The sequence below is a fragment of the Pelophylax lessonae genome, assembly GCF_965119305.1.
Source record: "Pelophylax lessonae genome assembly, chromosome: 6".
Classification (NCBI taxonomy): Eukaryota; Metazoa; Chordata; class Amphibia; order Anura; family Ranidae; genus Pelophylax; species Pelophylax lessonae.
The window spans coordinates 218,505,194-218,530,047 of NC_138773.1; the positions used below are offsets into that span (position 1 = coordinate 218,505,194).

At 39.7% G+C, this 24,854-nt stretch overlaps 1 protein-coding gene across 2 annotated transcripts in view; it reads right to left on the reverse strand.

The window, feature by feature from the left end:
• Nucleotides 1-24,854, reverse strand: part of ERBB4 (erb-b2 receptor tyrosine kinase 4) — a 1,312,942-nt gene that overhangs the window by 645,105 nt on the left and 642,983 nt on the right. The window lies entirely within an intron of this gene.

Consider the following 24,854-nt stretch of genomic DNA (forward strand, 5'->3'; position numbering starts at 1 on the left):
CACTGGAACTAAGGGGCCAAGACCAACCCCTAAAAAACAACCTCACACCATAATCCTCCCTCCACCTAATGATTTGGACCAGTGCACAAAGCAAGGTCCATAAAGACAAGGATGAGCAAGTCTGGGGTGGAGGAACTTGATACTTGATGCCAATACTTTTGACAATATAATGTAAGGACACCCAAGACTCACATGCCATTAAACTACTTTCTGTGTTCCAGTTGAGATGTCATAGGATTTCAGTATACAGAATGAAAGAATGCAATTTTAAGCTCTTCTCGGGTTATCTTCTTCAAACTTTTACATCTATTATATGATCTTAATTTGATGCTCTTCAGAACGTCAAAATGTGAGGACATCACAAGCTTAAAAATACACTTTGACAGGCCTGAAATCTTGTTTTGCAACAGTGTCAGGATAATCCATTCAATCTAGATATCAGTTATGTGTTATTACGTCTTTGGTTTAACCACTTAAGGACCAGACCTATTTCTGACACTTGTTGTTTACAAGTTAAAATCTGTATTTTTTGCTAGAAAATTACTTAGATCCCCCAAACATTATTTATATATATATATATATATATATATATATATATATATATATATATAGATATATATATATTTTTTTTAGCAGAGACCCTAGAGAATAAATTAGAGATTGTTGCAATACTTTGTCACATCGTATTTGCGCAGCGGTCTTATAAACACAATTTTTTGGGAAATACACTTTTTTGAATTAAAAAATAAGAAAGCAGTAAAGTTAGCCCAATGTATTATTTTCTATAATATGAAAGATAATGTAACGCTGAGTAAATAAATACCCAACATGTCATGTCAAAATTGTGCATGCTCATGGAATGGCGACAAACATTGGTACTTAAAAATCTCCATTGGTGATGCTTTAAAAATGTCTACAGGTTACCAGTTTAGAGGTACAGAGAAGGTCTAGTGATAGAATTATTGCTCTTGCTCTAACGATCGCAGCGATACCTCGCATGTGTGATTTGAACACAGTTTACATATGTGGGCGTGACTTGCGTATTCATTCTCTTCTGCGCGCCAGCTCGAAGGGACGGGGCACTATAAATTTTTATTTTCATATTTCTTATTTATTTTACCTTTTATTTTGTATTTTTTCATTGTCCCTTTAATTTTTTTTTTTTTTTGATCACTTTTATTCTTATTACAAGGAATGTAAACATCCCTTGTACTAGAAATAAGCATGACAGGACCTCTTTAATGTGAGATCTGATGTCCAAAAGACCTCAGATCTCACATCTACACTAAAAAGAAAAAAAAAAGTAATTTTTTCTTCATAATGAAAAAAATGGGCCCTTTAAGGCCGTTGGGAGGAAGTGACGTATGACGCTCCAGTCCTCCAAGGCCAAAGAGTCGAGTAGGTGTCAGCTTGCCCTCACTCGACTTCTTGCCTAGGAGGGGAAAGGACCAGATCGTATTCCCCGCTACCGACGGCTCCGGTAAGTGGGAAAAATGACCGGGAAGCAGCGGTGGGGGGGTGCCCTCTCCCGCCGCCCATAAAAGTGAACCTGTGGCGAATCTGCTACTGGAGCCACTTTTATGTGAAATACGACCGCCTGTCCTGTAAAAACATATCGGGGTTATGGCAGCTATCTGCTGCCATAACCCCGGTATTTTATGTGAAAGTAGTGACGTATAACTGCGGCGGGCAGTCCGTAAGCGGTAAAGTGGTTCTAAAGCCTAAACATTTTTTACCTTAATGCATTGCTTCTTGCATTAACATAAAATAGTTTTGGCAGCAGTATCGCTCTCTTACCCCTCTCCCCCCCATATTTACCTGAGTCCTTACTTGATCCAGCACTGTGCCTGTCTGTAGTGGCTCTGTCTTCTCTTCCTGCTCTCTCTGGCTTTACTGATACAGCAAGAGCCACTGGCTCTCATTGCAACCAAATCCTGTGACAAGGAAGCAGGGGACTGGGCTTGGCTAGGCTGAGCTGTACAAACGCAGGTGGCGCAGCTCTGGATCGAGCCCACAGGTGTGCCACAATAGGAATTAGCTCTGAGAAGAGGAGGTGCCAGGAGCACTGGCGAAGGACCCAAGAAGAAGAGGTTTGGAGCTAATCTTTGTAATTCCATTACACAGAGCAGAAATACAGTTTCCAAACACTTTAAAGTGGTAGTAAAGCCTGATTTGTGATTTTTACCTACAGGTAAGCCAACAAGGCATACCTGTAGGCAAAATAAATATGAACCGTTTAGGAGATATTCACCCTGGATGCAGCCAGTGACATCACCGGCGCATGCGCTCTGAAGGTCCGGCATTCCGCGCCAAAACAGAAAGGCTCCCGTGTGAGTGATGTCATCGCGGCTCCAGCCACTCACACCACTGGAGCCCACAAACCCGGAAGAAAGACCGGGGGAAGATGTCAGGTCTCTCAGCGGTGACAGCGCGCCACTGGAGGACTTCGTTCTAAGGTAAGTATTTCATAATGTGCTAGTATGAGATGTCTAGTTGCCTACTAGCACATTATGCAATTGCCTGACAGGTGTTTACTACCGCTTTAAGCTGAAATCCAGAGCTGGTTTGCCTCACAAAACATTTGTGCTTTTTTGTCTACTCAAGCCTGACATTTACAAAACCCCACCACACAGCACATGCCTAATTTGGACAATAAAAGAGAAATGACAGACTGAGGTATTGCAGATGTTACCTTTTTAAAACCAACCTAAGACTTGCCAACCTTAATAAATTACACAAATACTTTTTTGGATTTTGAAAGGCCATAGCAGCCATTTTATTAAACAAATTAAAACAAATTACCATTATTACCATACTGTTCTTTTAACTTCTTGAACTGTAATGACGTAAAATCAGTACAGTGACTAAACATTGCTTGTCACCATCTAGGGCAGTGATGGCAAACCTTGGCACCCCAGATGTTTTGGAACTACATTTTCCATTATGCTCATGCACTCTGCAGTGTAGTTGAGCATCATGGGACATGTAGTTCCAAAACATCTGGGGTTGTCAAGGTTCACCATCACTGGTCTAGGGTCTTGGAAGGCAACTTGTTTTACAACTGGCTGTAGCTCCGATCAAAATAGACTTCCAGGCCCTCAGCCGCAACGACACCAGCTCGAGGACAATTACTATTAAGATACCCTCAATACAGCCAAATGATTCTTAACCATTACTGACTTCACTTGTTACCAGGGTAGGTACATCCATACCTGAGATGGGCTTCACCCCTCCATTTTCACCTTTTTAAACCGTCACAGCCTTCCACGACCCTGCGACCCCTGCTAACTGCTTCAATTACAAAGAAATCCAACACCCACCCCGAATGAATATAGCCAAGTAGAACCAAAATTCACATCAATAAATTAGGGAGGGAGGACGGGAGAAGTTATTCCCATGCTGTTCTGGCTCCGACTGGCTTCCAGAACCCTAGTACCACCCCTTAAACTAACCCAGTGACTCCACCTTGCCCCACCCTTCCTAACTCCAATCAAATAACCTGAACTTATACCAAATTTTATTAACCCTGAGATTGTTCCCATCCTATCCTGCTAACCCAGTCATGTCCGGCCTTCCGCCTAATGCTGCCCACCTGTCTCCAGGCCTCTCTCTGACTAATGAGCTCATCTCTACTACTCCACCAACAATCAAACCTGGAATTGTCAAAAGCCAACAAAAATGCTAATTCCTAAAATTTGATTTCTTCATTCCAATGATCAGAAGATCTTATATAACACATCTAGGTGTGTGTGATTGGAGGTTTAGATCATAGTGTTTCAGATACTACACTGGCGAGTTTTCTGAATTTGATTCCACAGTACTAAACAAATACTGTATCCACTGCAGGGCATCCTATTCTAAAAATGTTATATTTATTTTATACTATGGAAACTACAATAAAACAAGCCCGATTCAAAAAAAAAAAAAATGTTGGGACACTGTACAAATTGTGAATAAAAACAGAATGAAATGATGTGGAAGTTTCAAATTTCAATATTTTATTCAGAATACAACATAGATGACATATCAAATGTTTAAACATAGAAAATGTATAATTTTAAGGGAAAAATACGTTGATTTTAAATTTCATGGCATCAACACTAGGGATGATCGAACGGTTCGGGTCCACCATTGGTTCGTTCCGAACATTGGGTGTTCGAGGTTCGGCCGAATTTAGAACTTTTTGCCCAAAAAGTTTGGAATTCGGCAACCAGAACCGACCAAAATGCAATGCGTCAGGAAATGGGCTTTAAAAGCCCGTGATTGGACCAGAACCATTAGCAAAAGCCAATTGAGGGGGCAGGAGAATGCTAGGAATGTGATTGGAGTGACTAGGGGGTCCCTAGACCAATCATTAGTGAATACGCCCCCCAGTATATAAGATCGCCCCCGCCATATCCCTAGCATTGTTATACTGGACATGGAAGAGAGTGGAAGCAGTTCTGTTAATTTTACTTTAAAAGTGTCATTTAGCATTTATTAGTGTGAGGAAAGGGATATCTAGTGTAGTTAGAGTGCTCCTTTACACTTAAGTTAGCTTCAAAAATTGAGTTTCTGTAGGGAAAGTGTTAAGTGTAAGGGGACCGTAGTGTAGTGTAGGGTTAACTGACAGTGACTGCTATGGAAGGGTGACAAAACCCTTCCATAGCAGGGTGACCGCTATAGAGAAATGATCATTTCTCTGAATTGCTTCGGGACAGGAATATGGCTTCTCACCAGCCAAGCATTTTTCATGCTGCAGGGGCTGCCACTGCCAGTGCTTTTTTGAGGACATGTTTGATGTCAGACATGACATCTGAACATGGGTATAGGGGGTATATATACATATATATGTCTGTATATATACCCCTAGACATATATAGGTGTGATAGTAGCAGAAATATATGCTTGCGCTAATGAAATCATTTACAGTAATATATTTCTGCTACTATCACACCTATATATGGCTAGGTGTCTATATACATATAATTATGTGTGTATATATACCACTATACACAAGTTCAGATGTTTTGCCTGCCTCAAAAGAACCCCAAAAAATGCCAAAAAAAAGCTAGCGTCAAAAAAAAAAATGCCCAGGTGTGTTTTTGCTGGCATTTTTTGGGAGTTTTTGGAGGCAGGCAAAACATCAGAACTTGTGCACAGTACCACTATACACAAGTTCAGATGTTTTTCCTGACTGCAAAGAACCCAAAAAAATGCCTTCTATTAAACCGGCAAGGTGTTACAGCAGCGAAGCCATACTCCTGTGCTGAAAGTTTTCTAATACAAACAATCTTTTTTTTTTATGGTTCTGGACATGCTACAGAGCTGAAACTTCACATGTACACTTTTTAGACCCCCCAGATCTGAAAATCTCTTTTTTTTTTTTCAATAATTGGCTTTTTTTATCAAAAATGACAATTTTTAAGAACTTTTTGTTTGTGTGATTTTGTGTCTGGGGGGTCTAAAAGGTGTAGTTTCAGCTCTGTAGCATGTCCAGAACCAGAAAAAAAGGATTGTTTGTATTAGAAAACTTATAGCTCAGGGGGTTAGCTTCTCTCCTCGGTTTTCACACCTTGCCGGTTTCAAAGCAGGCATTTTTTTGGGTTCTTTGCAGTCAGGAAAAACATTTGAACTTGTGTATAGTGGTACTGTGCACAAGTTCTGATGTTTTGCCTGCCTCCAAAAACTCCCAAAAAATGCCAGCAAAAACACACCTGGGCATTTTTTTTTGACGCTAGTGTTTTTTTGGCATTTTTTTGGGTTCTTTTGAGGCAGGCAAAACATCTGAACTTGTGTATAGTGGTATATATACACACATAATTATATGTATATAGACACCTAGCCATATATAGGTGTGATAGTAGCAGAAATATATTACTGTAAATGATTTCATTAGCGCAAGCATATATTTCTGCTACTATCACACCTATATATGTCTAGGTGTGTATATAAATATATGGATGTGTGTATATAAATATATGTATGTGTGCCAAAAAAACGCTAGCGTCAAAAAAAAATGCCCAGGTGTGTTTTTGTTGGCATTTTTTGGGGGTTTTTGGAGGCAGGCAAAACATCAGAACTTGTGTACAGTACCACTATACACAAGTTCAGATGTTTTTCCTGACTGCGAAGAACCCAAAAAAATGCCTGCTATTAAACCGGCAAGGTGTTACAGCAGCGAAGCCAACCTCCTGTGCTGAAAGTTTTCTAATACAAACAATCTTTTTTTTATGGTTCTGGACATGCTACAGAGCTGAAACTTCACATGTACACTTTTTAGACCCCACAGATACTAAATCCAAAAAATCTCTCTTTTTTTTTCAATAATTGGCTTTTTTATCAAAAATGACAATTTTTAAGAACTTTTTTTGTGTGATTAATAGTTAATGGGGCATGACCCAGAACCCTAGGCACTTTTTAGGGGCATTTATTGGGTTTTAGGGCTTAAAAATTGTGTTTTTTGATTACCGAAGTTCGGGTCCCATTGATTTCAATGGGGTTCTGAAATCCGGGCCGAACTTTCGGGAAGTTCGGATGTTCTGGCCGAACCGAACTTTTCAAAAGTTCGATCATCCCTAATCAACACATCTCAAAAAAGTTGGGACAAGGCCATGTTTACCACTGTGTGGCATCCCCTCTTCTTTTTATAACAGTTTGCAAACGTCTGGGGACTAAGGAGACAAGTTGCTCAAGTTTAGGAATAGGAATGTTGTTCCATTCTTGTCTAATACAGGCTTCTAGTTGCTCAACTGTCTTAGGTCTTCTTTGTCGCATCTTCCTCTTTATGATGCGCCAAATGTTTTCTATGGGTTAAAGATCTGGACTGCAGGCCAGTACCCGGATCCTTCTTCTACGCAGCCATGAAGTTGTAATTGATGCAGTATGTGATCTGGCATTGTCGTGTTGGAAAATGCAAGGTCTTCCTTGAAAGAGACGACATCTGGATGGGAGCATATGTTGTTCTAGAACTTGGATATACCTTTCAGCATTGATGGTGCCTTTCCAGATGTGTAAGCTGCCCATGCCACACGCACTAATGCAACCCCATACCATCAGAGATGCAGGCTTCTGAACTGGGTTATCCTTGTCCTGTTTGGTTCCAGTTTCCCAAAAAGAACTTCAAATTTTGATTCGTATGACCACAGAACAGTTTTCCACTTTGCCACAGTCCATTTTAAATGAGCCTTGGCCCAGAGAAACCGCCTGCGCTTCTGAATTATGTTTAGATATGGCTTCTTTTTTGGCCTAATGCCGATTATAGCACAGAGCACAGTGACAGAGACATGAGCTTATCAGTTTGTTGCTTCTACTTTCACTGTCCAGCCACATGCTGAGGTAGGGACAAGACCCGCAATATGTTACTTACCTACAGCAGAGAAAAATCAGGTCTTCTGCCATACCAGACAGGGCTGTGAAAATCTCTGAACTGAAAAGACAGAAATCAGCTCTGGTCGAAAAAATGACTCTGAGAAATGTATTTTTATCTGGATGTTTAGCTGTCTGCTTGAAGTTCAAGGCAATCATTATTTAATCCATACATTATTAGGTGGATTGAACACCAATCTAATGTCAAGGGCAGCGGCAGACTACCCCCCTCCAATGGTGACCACTTCTGGGAGTGTAAATTTATATTACAGTGGGTCAATAGACTTCTCACGAGGAATGTGGCTGCACATCCAACAATTTTATAAGGGGATAAATCACAAAATATGTTGATTAGTAAATCCATATATATTCAATTGATTTATGGATGCAAAGGTTTAGGATGTCCTGTATTCTTCTACAGCATAATATATCAGAGATATACATTACACATGTCATCAATATTACTCCCGATCCCTGTATATCATCATCATTGTATCTGTTGGTACAATCTAATATCTTCTATGTCATGGAGAAGGAACATCTTACCCAAGCTGTCACCTGCATAGTGGGAGGAGGATTATGATGGTCATTTATCACCCGTTACAAATAATATGTAGAAAAGAAAATCAATGTGCCCTCAAGAATGACATACAGATTACCCAGGAGCACCTCACGTCTGCATTTATTTTTTGTGTTCATAAATCAGGTAGGACACTACAAAATATGCTGGAGCTTTCTATTTACACATTGTTTAAATGATTAATGGGCACAATTTTAAGATTACACTTCATTATTATGATATTTGTTATAGTGTAGATGTAGCTGCCAACTCAGTGAGCATATGGTCTAGAACAGGGTTCTCCAAACTATGGCCCTCCAGATGTTCAGGAACTACAACTCCCATCATGCCTAGTCATGTTTGTGAAGGTTAGAGTTTTACAATGCCTCATGGGATGTGTAGTTCCGCAACAACTGGAGTTTTGAGATTCCTGGTCTAGAAGGTGATAATGGATTCAGTGGTATTAGCTAATAAAGCATTATATTTGAAGGTGCATATCATTGTTACATGTCTCCAGTTTTAGTAAATCAACCCCACTGTTTCACAAGGACTGTGGCATGACTGTACAGTGAATATAGTGAATATGCACACGTTCTGTTTATTCATTTCCTTTTTAACCGCTTCCCGGGAATCGACGTACCTGTACGTCAGCTGGGAGAAGTGGTTGTACCTGGAAGATGCCTGCAGTTGCAGGCATGAACCCAGTACCGTTCTTTAGAGCTGGCGGTCGGCTTTCAGAAGATAACAGCCAATGCGGCGAGGGAGCCGCTCGGCCGTTATCCCAGCGAGCGGGAGTGGACGTCCCCCCTCCCACTGCCTTCTACGGCTCTGCCTGGGTCTCCCGTCCCACCGGGAGACCCGAGCAACCAGCCGGCACTTACAACGGCTGGTTGGAGTCCCGAACATTCAGCTTTGATGAGGTCTCTAATGTATTAACCTGGAAGCGGCGTCATGACGCCACTTCTGGTTTACTCGGCGGCTAACAGCCCCGAATTTAAAAACTGTCAGTATTTAAAAATGCCGATTTCGGCATTTTGAATACTTTGAAGTGCAATGGAGGGGTCTGGGGTCTTTTAGACCCCCGATCCCTCCATAAAGAGTACCAGTCACTGCCTATTACTGTCACAAGGAATGTTTACATTCCTTGTGACAGCAATAAAAGTGATCAGATTTTTTTTTAAAAAACATTGCTAAAAATAAAAAATTAAAATAAAAAAACATTTTTTAAAGCGACCCTGTCGCCGTGAGCTCGCAAACAAAATAAAACGGAGTTCAAACCGCACATGTGAGGTATTACCGCGATTGTCAGAGTGAGAGCAATAGTTCTAAAAGAAGACCTACGCTGTAACTCTAAACTGATAACCGTTACCATTTTTTAAAGCGCCGCCTATGGAGATTTTTAAGTACCGTAGTTTGTCGCCATTCCGTGAGTGTGCGCAATTTGAAACCCGTAATATGTTAGGTATCTATTTACTCAGCGTGACATCATCTTTCAAAATATACAAAAATGTGGGCTAACTTTACTGTTTAGTTTTTTTTTTAACCTCCCTGGCGGTATGATTCTTTTGGATTTTAGGTGCTGAAAGCGGTACCATTATTTTGCATGTAATTCTTGTGAATGAGCAGCCCAAACCAACTGTATACATTTATTATATATATTATATATATATATATATATATGTATGTATGTATACATATATGTATGTATACATATATTATATATATATATATATATATATATATATATATATATATATATATATATATATATACGTATATATATATATATATATATATATATATATATATATATATATATATATATATATATATATATATATATATATATATATATATATATATATATATATATAATGTATACAGTTGGTTTGGGCTGCTCATTCACAAGAATTACGTATATATATATATATATATATATATATATATATATATATATATATATATATATATATATATATATATATATACACGTATATATACAGTGGGTACGGAAAGTATTCAGACCCCCTTAAATTTTTCACTCTTTGTTATATTGCACCCATTTGCTAAAATCATTTAGGTTCATTCTTCTTCCTCATGAATGTACACATAGCACCCCATACTGACAGAAAAACACAGAATTGTTGACATTGTTGCAGATTTATTAAAAAAGAAAAACTGAAATATCACATGGTCCTAAGTATTCAGACCCTTTGCTGTGACACTCATATATTTAACTCAGGTGCTTTCCATTTCTTCTGATCATCCTTGAGATGGTTCTACACCTTCATTTGAGTCCAGCTGTGTTTGATTATACTGATTGGACTTGATTAGGAAAGCCACACACCTGTCTATATAAGACCTTCCAGATCACAATGCATGTCAGAGCAAATGAGAATCATGAGGTCAAAGGAACTGCCTGAAGAGCTCAGAGACAGAATTGTGGCAAGGCACAGATCTGGCCAAGGTTACAAAAAGATTTCTGCTGCACTTAAGGTTCCTAAGAGCACAGTGGCCTCCATAATCCTCAAATGGAAGACGTTTGGGACGACCAGAACCCTTCCTAGAGCTGGCCGTCCGGCCAAACTGAGCTATCGGGGGAGAAGAGCCTTGGTGAGAGAGGTAAAGAAGAACCCAAAGATCACTGTGGCTGAGCTCCAGAGATGCAGTCAGGAGATGGGAGAAAGTTGTAGAAAATCAACCATCACTGCAGACCTCCACCAGTCGGGGCTTTATGGCAGAGTGGCCCGACGGAAGCCTCTCCTCAGTGTAAGACACATGAAAGCCCGCATGGAGTTTGCTAAAAAACACCCGAAGGACTCCAAGATGGTGAGAAATAAGATTCTCTGGTCTGATGAGATCAAAATAGAACTGTTTGGCCTTAATTCTAAGCGGTATGTGTGGAGAAAACCAGGCACTGCTCATCACCTGTCCAATACAGTCCCAACAGTGAAGCATGGTGGTGGCAGCATCATGCTGTGGGGGTGTTTTTCAGCTGCAGGGACAGGACGACTGGTTGCAATCGAGGGAAAGATGAATGCGGCCAAGTACAGGGATATCCTGGACAAAAACCTTCTCCAGAGTGCTCTGGACCTCAGACTGGGCCGAAGGTTTTCCTTCCAACAAGACAATGACCCTAAGCACACAGCTAAAATAACGAAGGAGTGGCTTCACAACAACTCCCGTGACTTTCTTGAATGGCCCAGCCAGAGCCCTGACTTAAACCCAATTGAGCATCTCTGGAGAGACCTAAAAATGGCTGTCCACCAACGTTTACCATCCAACCTGACAGAACTGGAGAGGATCTGCAAGGAGGAATGGCAGAGGATCCCCAAATCCAGCTGTGAAAGACTTGGTGCATCTTTCCCAAAAAGACTCCTGGCTGTATTAGATCAAAAGGGGGCTTCTACTAAATACTGAGCAAAGGGTCTGAATACTTAGGACCATGTGATATTTCAGTTTTTATTTTTTAATAAATCTGCAACAATGTCAACAATTCTGTGTTTTTCTGTCAGTATGGGGTGCTATGTGTACATTCATGAGGAAGAAGAATGAACTTAAATGATTTTAGCAAATGGCTGCAATATAACAAAGAGTGAAAAATTTAAGGGGGTCTGAATACTTTCCGTACCCACTGTATATATATATATATATATATATATATATATATATATATATATATATATATATATATATATATATATACATATATATATATGTATATATGTATATATACACACACACATTATATATATATATATATATATATATATATATTTTTTTTTTTTTTTTTACATAAAAAGTACAGTAAAACTGCAGGAAAGGGCACTGGGGGGCAATGTAATGTGAATTTTTTTATTTTGAATGGTATCAGTGTGTTTGGTGTGTTTTACATTTGAATTTGCTGCCGGTTCCACCCCCCGGCGGACGTCACGTCGCCGGAGACAGATGCCAGGGCTCGCAGACGATCGGGAGGAAGCTCCGCCGCCGCACACAGCCCGCATTCTTCGCTGGATCCCGGAGAAAAAGTAAGTAAAACTTCTACCAGGATCCAGAGATCTTCCTAGCGCTACCCCGAGTGTGGCTCGGGGTTACCGCTTTTGGCTCTAAAATCTAACCCATTTTTTTTTTGCAATGATCGCCATTTTATTCTCCAGTCTTTGCTAAAAAATATAATATAAATATATATAATGTTTGGGGGTTCTAAGTAATTTTCTAGCTAAAAATACTGATTTTAACTTGTAAAGAACATGTGTCAGAAATAGGCCTGGTCCTTAAGTGGTTAAACTACTACTACCAGTATGTGCAACCCAGCCACACCCACTATTTGCTGCGGCATTGCAGAACTATTTATCCTTATGTGCCCCATAGTGCCACCATTCTTTCACAATCCCAGGAAAGCCCTTGACTTTTGTTATACTTTTTTTTCCAATACCAAAAGAAACGCCTGGAATTATTCTTTAAGTCTTTTTCCACTGCTCACATACGTATGTATACTCTTGCCAGTTTCGTTAGCCTTACCAATAATCCTTGCATTGTATTTATCACAAGGGAATAAGTCAAACCTATGAACGCAGCCAACAAACAAAAAATATTTAAATATAGTAAGTTTGCTGTTGGATATTTATGAAGCAGTTTAACAGAATGCTATTTAGTAATGAATCTGCACGTACCTGCAGATGTCAGCACATTAAGAGGAGCTGCCACTTTATATTTTATACAAGTATTGCCTAATTTCATTTTCAGCACTCATTCATTCTAACAATGCCCTTCTGTCCCTTTTGTAAAGGTATTTAAAGAAGAGCAAAGACTGATATTCTTTGTGTTTTGCGGTGACATGCAAATGTTTAAATGATGGGTGTTGTCAAAGAGGTAGTCAGGGACTCAGGAAGGCATCAATCATTACTCAAGGGTCTAGGTTCTGAATTGATAAAAGAGCCCTGTGACCAAATGAGGTTGTCATCCCACACTACAATGACAAAAAGAAAGGTAATGGGCCATGGAGCTTTTATGTCTCTATGTGATGACTCAAGCTAACTCAGACTGGAAAAGTAGCCTGCCAAGTGCATGGGGATCGTGGAGCTGGCTCTTGACTAGCATGCACAGTCTACAGAATTCATTCCCTCCTCACCCCCACTATGTCCTATGTCCTGCCACATCACCACGAGTCAACAGCGCAGAATCCATCACTTTTCTTTTTTCTTAATGTAAAACAAATGTTTGCATATAAAAATATAGATTTCCTATACAGACCTGCAACATGCTGAAGAGATTCCTACTAGGGATAAGCAAAACTTAGAGTTTTTATTCCCCCCGTATTCTAGCAAAACTCAGGAGATTGGTGTCAGTGGTGAAGGTAATATTAGAGTGTTATGTATAACCCAAACTTTATTTTTTATTAGTTTTAGAAAGAGTAGGGAAGAGTTAAAACCTCGTGTCAGGTTTCTTTTTTTTTCTTGTTCAGGAGATTTCCCATTACTTTCTGTCCTGGAGACGCAACAGAAAGTTAAAGAGGTTATTCCATTCTTAGACAGTAGTTACAGTAACAAGCGTCTACTTGGAAGATTGCTTCTTACCTGCTTTTCTGGTAACAGCCCACACATTTTGGATTTTCCATCACTTTCTGTTCTGGTGATAATGGTCACCATTACAAACAGAGAGGGTGAATCTTCCCAATTGGGACACAGGCAGCAATAAAAACTTGAGAGAGGGGCTAACCTTTCTATACTCCCAAGTTTTGCCTTTATATTTCAAGGCTGTTTTGGTAGTTTTCAAGAGGCCAATGGACTTGAAATGACCGGGTTATGGAAGTTTCCTTCAACTATCCAGATCCAGTTCTTAGCCTCATTATTTTATGTTTTAGAGAAATAATGAAAACAAGAATACATTTTAGTTTTCTAGGTGAAATCTGTCATTTCATGACAAAATTAGCACATTCAAAATCACCCCAGCCCATCCCAAATCACTTCCTATGGGCTTTGGACAAGTTAGGATGGGAGTTCAGAATTCCATATTATCAGTCTGATGATTCTACCAACTGTTAACTATGACGTTTATCTTTTTTATGGCAGCATATGGCAATTTTCATTAAAACCTATAGATCTATTTAGTAAAGTACAGGCAGCATGGTGTAAGCATGTGCTTATCGGTGCTGTGTAAGCAGGAAATAAAGTCCTCTATGCAAACCTTTTCAAACCCCAGCAGACGTCAATACATCCCTATGTGGTCACTTCCCTAAACCTTCCAATCTTTTACTCTACAGGACAAATACAGTCCATATTCTTCAACGTTGCCTTTAGCTTAGTTTACAGCACTGTATGTGTGCTACCAGAAAATGGTTATTATACTTTTGGACAAGTTCAAGGTAAGCTGATCATAACACTCATCCATTATCACTTTACATGGGACATAACATAACAATGCTACCCTGTACATTATCCATAATGATCAGCAAAACATCTTCATTATCACACATCAAAATAAAATGCCACAAAAGATAAAGCAATTACATTGTCTTAGAGTGTACATGTGGGGCTGATCATGAATCTTGAACACCAAAAAGTGGTCTTTGGAGGATATTAAAAATGACTACAGCCACACTATAGAATGCCATAGTACCTTGTCAAGCCAAGTACTCTCTTAGCAATAGCCACTCTTTTTTTTTTCATAATGTTGTTTCCTGCTCTCCCCAGCTCTCTGTTAACCATCAGAGCTACTTATGACACTTTGGGACCAATATGAAGCCAAGATCCAGAAATAAGTCATAACACTTGGGTGCTGTTAACTTACTAGAATTACTTTTTCAGGATGCCCTGGAAATAAAAATGTTAAAGGTGCATGCAATTTCCTCTGACCTATGATTTCTGATCCCTATCCTGCCTACATGTTTGCTTTAAAGAAAATCCTTTTCAGGAAAAAAAAAAATATGCTGAGTTTTGGATGGCATAAATTCTCAGTGAAGAAAAAGAAAATCTTAAGAAGTTTAGAAACAAAATAGATTTCCTGAAGTATTTTTACATTATTTGAAAAACAGCAAAAAAAAAAAAAAAAGTGTAGAAAGTGCCCAGAGCCTCTTTATAAATAAACACTGCTTTTAAAGTTGATACTTCTAAAAAAAAAAAAAGTAAAAAAAATTGATTTCAGCCTTTTTATAAACAGGCTACCTAGCCTTAGATGGCTCATGTTGTAACTTTAATGTAACAACAGGTAAATCACATAATCACACTGAAGCACAATAGAGAAATGGCATGAATTCTTGCTGGATCTATTATGCCTGCAGGGATGATGGGAATGGCATTGGCATCATGACTGTCAAAGGAAGAGCAACATCTGGCTCTGTGGTGAAAGGCTGAGGATGTTGTTTGAGGCATTTCTCGATCAATATCTCATGGATGATCCAGGCTTTAGGGCACTGGTCCTTTGGATTGATCATGTTTATGTTAAGTTTCTGTTTCATGCTGCTCTAGCTTAATGTAGACACACACTGAGAGTAGCACGGCAAGGTTTCATTGACAGATGTAAATAATATCAGGCCCTGCGGTCAAGACGGGAATAAAGAAATACTGTTTATAGTAAGCGCTCAAGCTGTGAAGGACTGCCCTAGCACTGATGGCCAAAAAACTCAGTGTTGTCTGGCAAAGTATTGACATTCATTGGAATGTAGCAGGCTGCTGACTGTTACAAGGGCTGTATTGTTATACGTTCAGGCTTTAATGTATATCTAAAGGCATTTTTTATAGTATGGAACAGAGTGTAAAATGATTAGAAACACTGTCAGGTTTGGGGGTTCACTCTCTTTACTTGTCCTGGTGACTGATGTTACAAGGACTGAATGTAAGGAAAATTGTAAAACTTTGAGTTGTCAACTGAAATAGAGGGGGATCACCCAATAGGAACACCTATTCCAGTGACAACTGTCTAAAGGCCGATACACACTGACAGTTTTTTTCCATTCAACCCAGTAGGCTAACCAAAAAACAAAAATAGTATTGTGTCCATCTTGGGGATGTCAATAGTATTGTGTCCACTTCACCTCATGACCAACTATTGTGGGATGTGTATGTGTTTATGTTTATGTTACCTGTTCATTAGATGTATGGTTGGATGTACTGATGATATTACTGTTTAAAATTTGCATTGTTAAGGAAAATGTGATCAAGCTCTTACCTGATTTTGTGTAGTTTATATTCTGTGTGAGTTTACAATAAAGTCAGTTGCAGTTTGCACCTAAGCTAGTGCCGTCTAGTTCTTGGGTGCAATGCTTAGCTATAATACCTGCTTCCTGATCCCAGAGTTGAGAAAGCTGTATCTTGGTGGAGGCACCCAAGCGGGGGAGCCAGGCAGTCCATCACACTTGGTGGCAGCAGCGGGATCTGCTTCCTTCCTACGAAGCAGTTCCAAACAACCCCAGGACACATCTTTGGGAAACCTCTGCAGAGTGGTGCTGTTCCCCACAGCGATGGAAACTGAGTTTCAGCGATGGATGCAATGAGAGCTCATCCAGTTTGGCAGATCTGGTTCTGTACGGGAGACACTGTTGTGAAGGGATGCCATGCGCTGGAGGTTATGGAGAGAAGCCCTACAGTTGGAGCAAGAATATTGCAGAAAGGATCTTGCTACCCCGGAGGAGCGATACTGTCTCCAGCGGGACTTACAGATTACCTTCCTCGGTGAGCAGCCCCAGCAGGAATGGGTGACCCGATTGGAACATCTGGTCTGCATTGAGATGATGTTGGATGAATGATACTGAGTGCTTCATTAGTACATTACCTAAGTTTGTCCATGGCTGAACAATGATACGCTCATGGATGGCTTTCATTTTTATAGACTCAACTGGGACAGGAGCTTTTGGAGGGGACTGCTGGGTAGCCTCTTGCCTAATAGATATGGGCCCTAGCTTTTGAGGGGGCTCTATTCTTTGAAAGGTGTGTACCTGGAGACCTTTGGAGGTTTTTTATGGTCCATGCCTCCCCTATACACACAGACTCTGAGAACTGAAGGGCCCAAACTAGCATTGACTACTCCAACCCCCCCCCCCTTCCGACTTAGAGTCTCAGAGCAGAAGTTAACTAACTAAATCACATCAAAACAACCTGATGCTAAGGTCTCCTGCTATAATCTGTTTATTGAGGTGTCTTTTTCTCATGGTATAATTTCCCCATTGTCTGTCTCCTAGGTGTGGATTTCCATTGCTAATTGAGTCACCTATTGTTTCTGTCTGCCTGCTAATCCTCTTGGAGATGTGACTAGTATTGTGTCTACTTCACCTCGTTACCAAACTATTGTGGGATGTTTAAGTGTTTATGTTTATGTTAGCTGTTCATTAGATGTAGGGTTAGATGTACTTATGATATTACTGTTTAAAGTTTGCAACGTTTAGGATAATGTGATCAAGCTCTTACCTGATTTTGTGTGGTATATATTCTGTGTGAGTTTACAATAAAGTCAGTTCCAGTTTGCACCTAAGCTAATGTCATCTAGTTCTTGGGTGCAATGCTCAGCTATAATACCTGCTTTCTAGTTCCAGAGTGGAGGAAGCTGTATCAAGTGAGGTGCCAGGCGGTCCGTCACAAAAACTAGGTGCATGTCCTTTGTATGAAACTTATTTTCAATAAAATGTTTTTGGAAAAAAAATAATATATAGTGTAGGAAAGGTTTTGAGAAAGATTTAGAAAAACTGAAATAAAAGATAAGAGGTGTCATTTAAAATTGATATCCTTTAAAATTCAGCTATGTTTAGGTCATGCCATAAATACTGTAGCTGCTATATTTCTGCTACATTAAAAGGAACTTGGAAATCGCCAGCTCCTGTAAGCAGGTTTGGCATTCATTACATTTGTTGGGATGTTTTTAATTTGTCTAACAACTGTATGATGAAAACAACTAACAAGCATTTAAAGGTTCCATGCTTATTTTAGATGAAAAATTAAAAAAAAAAAAAAAAAACAAGGTGTGTTATAACCTCCAAAATAATGTTAATGTCCACATGGTGTCCCATATGAAGTATAATGAAAGCAGGAAGGACAGCAGTTATAGATTGGACTGCACTACCTGCCAGCTAAAGGAGAACTCTGGGCAAGCTGCTAAATACACAAGTAAAAATAATATAAAGGAGCTTAACATAAAGGCATGGCCTTGGGAATGAGCCAACAAACAGAAGAACAACACATGATTGGCAGGATCTGCATTTCCCAAATCAAATGTTGTATACCATCCCCTGACTGCTTTTTACAGAGTTTTTACAGTTTCATGTAGTTTCAGTAAAGTGGAACTTCACCTCCCACCCTTGTACTATATATTTTTTTTAATCCCTTCACATATTCACACACCCTGTCCTTTAAGGTATTAAAAAAATTAAAAGTAATTTGACTTCAAGTGGTTCAACCAGAGTAATGCTTACAGCTGCAGGCATCACCCCGGGAACCGTTTTTTAGAGCCGACTGTTGGCTCTCTTATAATAACAAGTAAAACAGCTAAGCAGCTACTCAGCTTTTATTACAAGCAGTGAAAGGAAACCCCCCCCCTCCACCTTCCGCGCTCGCCCCGGCTCTACCGTCCCACCAGGAGACCCAAGCAACCAGCTGGTATGTCCGCCTACTGGCCAGAGACCTGAGAAAAGTCAGGTCATAAAAATTTCCAAATTGGGCCCAGTTAGCCATTTTCCCTCCCCGGTATCATGTGACTCAATAGTGTTATAAGGTCTCAGGTGTGAATGGGAAACAGGTGAGTTAAATTTAGTGTTATCACTCTCACTCTCTCATACTGGTCATTGGAAGTTCAACATGGCACCTCATGGCTAAATAACTCTCTGAGGATCTGAAAAAAGAATTGTTGCGCTACTTAAAGATGGCCTAGGCTATAAGAAGATTGTCAAGACCCTAAAACTGAGCTGCAGCACAGTGGCCAAGACCATACAGCGGTTTAATAGGACAGGTTCCACTCAGAACAGTCCTCACCAAGGTTGACCAAAGAAATTGAGTGCATGTGCTCAGCTTCATATCCAAAGGTTGTCTTTGGGAAATAGACGTATGAGTGCTGTCAACATTGCTGTAGAGGTTGAAGGGGTGGGGGGGTCAGCCTGTCAGTGCTCAGAACATACACCGCACACTGCATCAAATTAGTCTGCATGGCTGTCATCCCTGAAGACAAGTAGACTAAGGACATGGACTACTTGAACCATGTCCTGTGGTCTGATGAGACCAATATAAACTTACGTATATGGATCAGATGGTGTAAAGCATGTGTGGCAGCAACCAGGTGAGGAGTACAAAGAAAAGTGTGTCTTGCCTACAGTCAAGCTTGGTGGTGGGAATGTCATGGTCTGGGGCTGCATGAGTGCTGCCGGCACTGGGGAGCTACAAATACACCTCCAAGACGACCACTGCCTTGCTAAAGAAGCTGAGGGTAAAGGTGATGGACTGGCCAAGCATGTCCCCAGACCTAAACCCTATTGAGCATCTGTGGGGCATCCTCAAACAGAAGGTGGAGGAGTGCAAGGTCTCTAACATCCACCAGCTCTGTGATGTCGTCATGGAGGAGTGGAAAAGCACTCCAGTGGCAACCTGTGAAGCTCTGGTGAACTCCATGCCCAAGAGGGTTAAGGCAGTGCTGGAAAATAATGGTGGCCACACAAAATATTGGCTCTTTGGACCCAATTTGGACATATTCACTTAGGGGTGTTGCCAGCGGTTTAGACATTAATGGCTGCGTGTTGAGTTATTTTGAGGGGACAGCAAATTTACACTGTTATACAAGCTGTACATTCATTACATTACAATGTAGCAAAGTGTCATTTCTTCAGTGATGTCACATGAAAAGATATAATAAAATATTTACAAAAATGTGAGGGGTGTATTTACTTTTTTGAGATACTGTATATATATTAATAATTAAAAAAAAATGTTTAAGCACCCTCGTCCACCTGTGCTAGCGCACAAAGTTGAACGCATGCACCCGTCCCGAAACATGATTGTCCCACACATGAGAAATATCACTGCAAACGTCAAATTATGGGCAATAAGTCTAGCACTAGACCTCCTCTGTACATCTAAAGTGGTAACCTGTAAAGGCTTTTAAAGCGTCACCTATAAATAGTAAAATGTATGTCCTTTGTCACCGTCACAGGCGTGCACAATTTTAAAGCGTGACATGTCTGGTATCTATATTTTATATTATACAAAAAAATTGGGTTATATATTGTTTTTTTGCATTAAAATTTAAAAAAGGGTATTTTTCCCCAAAAACTGCATTTAAAAAAGTGCTGGGCAAATACCATGTGACATAAAAAATTGCAAAACCCACCAATTTATTCTCTAGGTCCTCTGCTTTAAAAAAAAAAATAAAAAAAAAAATATATATATATATATATATATATATATATATATATATATATATATATAATGATTGGGGGGGGGGGTTCTAACTAATTTTCTAGCAAAAAAATAAAAAAAATTCACATGTTAAAACATAAAGTGCCAGAAAATGCCCGGTCTTTAAATTGTTAAGGCAAATAGTCATAGGAGCCAAGAATAGTTTATCCTCCCCAAATATAAAACAATACGTCCTCATAGATACAGTGTAGTCATCTAAATATTCACTGATTCATTTTTTCCCAAGGTCAATGTGAGCCAAGTATAAAATCAAATAATTAAAATGAATACCCAGCCCTTTTCAATATTTTTCCTTCTTTCAATTGTTTTTCCACCTGGTGCCTGATAAATCACCTTCTCCGAATGTGTTTTGCTAACATATCTTTATGATTCACGTTCTCCGCACACATCCCATTATAAATAACACTGCACCTCAGGAGTTCCTCCCAATGCAGGATATCTCCCTTCACCTGAAACCAAGGCACAAATAATTGCCATGCACTTCAGTCTGGGGGAGAGATGTGTTTTGACATTGATGATAATGTAACAGATTTGTTTCCAAGAATGTTTTCTTTCAACTCCCAGGAAACGCACTGAGAAAAAAATAAAGAGTCTGAAAACATGTATTACTTCATCCCTTTTTAAGATAATGCTGTGACACAAAAAAGGGAAAAGTTAACACTTTTCCTTCACAATCTAAAGTGAAATGTTGGCTATGCTAGAAAAAAAAGAAAGGAATCTGCTTCAGGACAACTATATACAGTGCAAGGGTTTGAGTAACCTCTATTTCAGATCTACCCACCTATCTCTTCTATTCTTTAGAGATAAGCCATTCCAGTGCACTGGAAGATCAGATTATGAGTCTCTGAAAGCCTAGTACACACGCAACGAATTTCCGCCAACCGGTCGCCCATCTTTTGTCCAGAGTTGTGTTTTGTTGTTTGGAATGTGCTCTAGACTGCACACAAATTTTCCCGCACGACAGAATTCTACTTCAGAAGTTATGTCATGTGTTGGTTTGCTTTCTTTGTCTTCTTTCTTCTCTGAGCATGCCCAGTCTTGCTCATAAGATTTTTCCCTGTCGCAATCTGTACTGACTGCACGGAAATCAGACGTGTTTTGACGGAGGACAAAAATTTTATAGCCTGCACACCAGGATTTTTTCAGCCGAAAAGTCGGAGTCGGTTGTCGGAAGCATCATACTAACAAGCCGAAAATCGGCAGATCGGTCGTCGGACGAAAATACCCGGCCGAATTTCGACTCGTGTGGACGGGGCTTAAGGGCCTTCTCACATGAGCATTCACTCTGGATCCATCTGTCAGTTTTTCAGACTGAACCACAATGTATGTCTATGAGCGGGTAAAATAAATAAACAATAAATAAATGAATGTACGAAAGACCTCCTGGAATATCACCACATCTAAGGTGCCCACTCGTTCCTTCATTCTCTGGCTGGCAAGGTGAAAAGCCAAGGAAAGGGAAGGGGTAGGAGAGGCACCAAGCTGCCAGTAGTGTAGCAATATTTATTTTAAAAAGGGTAAAATTACAGCAGTATTACACTCAAACAGTGATCCAGTGGTGACAGGCATAAAACTAGCTCCGTAGGTAGCCAGCTACCAGTCCAAAGTCCAATCCCCACTGGAACCACTGGAGGAAGTGATGTGAAGCAGGAGCTGGGATCCAGGCTAGCCACCGGAGAGCTGCAGCGGGAGACTCAATCTGTCAAGGAGCCGTCAGTACGTGTTTTGGAGGCCAAGCCACACCGCCTTCGTAGCTAAGGAAGAAGGCATGGCTTGGCCTCCGAAACACGTTCTGGTTGGCCACAGCATCCTGGACATCTGACAGCTTTCTGACAGCTCCTTTAGGCAAGAAACAGTTTTTGTTTATACCTTCGTCCACCCCATGACTTTTTTCTTCAACAACTTAGAAAAACAGACATGTGGAAAAAGGATGCATAATGATGTAAACTGAACAGAACCAAACTGAAGATGGATGTATAAACTTATTTAAAGGACTTTGTACGTTTTTTTGTGATTAAACTAATATGAAAAGACCTTATTTATGTTGTAATAAATTATGTGTAGTCCACTAAAGAAGAGAAGCCTTTAAGGTCTTGTTCACACATTTGAGATTATTTCTAAAGGCAAATAGACTCTCCTCTTCTTTTTGCATTTTCCCCAGAGCTTAGTGAATGAGGTGAAGTTCTGCCAACTGCTGCCATCTAGGTATGTAAAAGCAAAATTATGTTTTTTTTTTTTTTTTCGTCCTTGCACTTGATTGTGAATTCTTTGCAAAGTGAAATTTCACAACATTTAATAAGCTCTGGGGAAAATTCCCTTGCAAAGGCAACAGCCTATTTAGCTTTAGTAAATCAACCCAATGGTGCAGTGAACAATTAAGGAACAAGTTGGTTCAGAAAAAGAAATTCTGGTCTGCATATTAATTTGGGTTCAGGGCTCAGAAAGACCTAAAACCAATAGATCAACAGATAAGGAGGTTGTATTTCAAAAGTCATCAATGGCAATCATGTTTCTTGCCTTGAATTTACATCTCATTTGTTCTTCAGATTTCAACCTCTTTCACAAGCTTGCTTATTTGCAAGTATTTTTTTTTATTACTGGTATTTATATAGGGAGGAATAATTTATGTACCACTTTATATACTGTACATCTATATCAGTCTCTGCCCTTTAGGAGTTCAATCTCAATGTACTTTTATACAAATTATTCTAATTGGGAAGCATTGGTGGTTGTTATTTATTTTATGTTGCTAGCATTTACCTTTTTTTTTTTTTTTTTTGATAAATGTCTTTTCTTAGTTGTACTACAATTTCCACCTCTCTGTCTTTTCATCCTCACTTTAAATGCCATGTCATTTAGCTCTGTTCTGCAAATAACAGGTAGTAATGATGTCACTAATTAACTGAAAAGGCAGTCTATAGAACAGTTGCTTAGCCCATACTAATTGAGTGAGAGGAGCTGTTAACAATGAGCTCTGATTGGACAGTATTTCCAAATCCATAAAAGAATCAAATAAATAACCCGTCTCTCCTGCCTATAACACTGAATTCATTGACAAGTTGCTTGATGTAAAACATAAAAGTCTATGATGATGTCTCTTTAAGTTCTTTACTCAATCAATGATGGAGAAGTGATATCAAATTTGAGCCTGGCATCTTCAAATATTGAAGCAGCTCTGAAAAGCAGCAGGTGAAAAGCATTGTCCAAAAATCTCCAACTCAGATGGGATTTGAAAGCATGACATACAGCTAATCAGTGGCATTTGCAAACTGTGGGCGTGAAGCTGTTGTGGATCCTCATCAGTGCTATTTATTAGCAAACAGAGAAAAGTGAGACAGACAGGAGACTGAAGGAAAGACGTAAACACATAAAAAAGCATAGCATTATTAAAACAGGTTCACATATAGTATATATGAATATTCTGTAAGACAAATATTATTTGTTAAAAAAAAAAAAAAAAAATCAGTCACTTCTGAATAAACCATTAAAAAGCACAATGCCTAGTGAGGACTTAATTTACCATTTAGGGACTCATGGGCCGTGCCTAGTGCAGAGGGGTAAGTGAGGGCATAAATGGTGATAGCTTTATATCTTTTTTTATATTATTCTCTGTCCACTTCTGGACATTTATGGTTAAATTTAGCCAGAGAATTATAAGGGAAAGTTGGTGCAGGGGACGTTGAGAATATTTCAGAAAACATTAAGTGCCGGTTCACACTGAAGCGGCACGACTTCAGGGGGCGACCTGTGAAGTCGCGTGCACCGCGATTTCGGCGCAACTTGCACGGACTTCATATAATGAATGTCTATGCAATTCGCTCCAAGGTCGCCCCGAAGTAGTACAAGACCCTTTTTCTAAGTCTGAGCGACTTGTGTCGCTCCTATTAGAACAGGTCCTGTAGCAGTCAATGGACCGCGACGGACCGCGACTTGTCAGGCTGACGAGTTGCGGCAGTGCGAATGGGCTCTTAGTGGTCCAGTTAAAAAGTATTTGAGCCTATATTGAAGACCCCATGCCACCTCCAGTGTCACATCCTTGCAGTAGTTTTTAATAATATAATTAGAGGACACAAGTGAGGGACCTTTTACAAAAGTGTCCTCGTGTATATGTTCCTAAGGTAGCATGATGTCTAAATACTGACTTGTGCCCAGAGTGCAGTTTATTAGAATGTTCAGCATCAATCCCCATCGGCATTTATATGATGCCACCATCCCAAATCCAGCATAAGGTTGAAGTTGAGGCCTTTGCATGGTGAATTCTGGGATTTTAGACTTCTGTCCCAGTTAGATAAAATTATAACCCTGCAAATTATGTTAACAGAGTACACAGTGTACTAGGAATGGTATCAACGTTTAATTTTTGTCCAATTATGCCCATCTGGCAACCCAAGAACCACACACAGTACTTCTACATTCCCTTGGCAGTAATCTTTCCCTGGGCAAAATATCCAAATATCAACATGTTCTTTTTTTTTCTGCTCTCAAAAAGTTTTACATGGGTGATGATGATAAGATGATGCAATATAACTATCTGGTGCTACCATTTTATCATAGGGCAT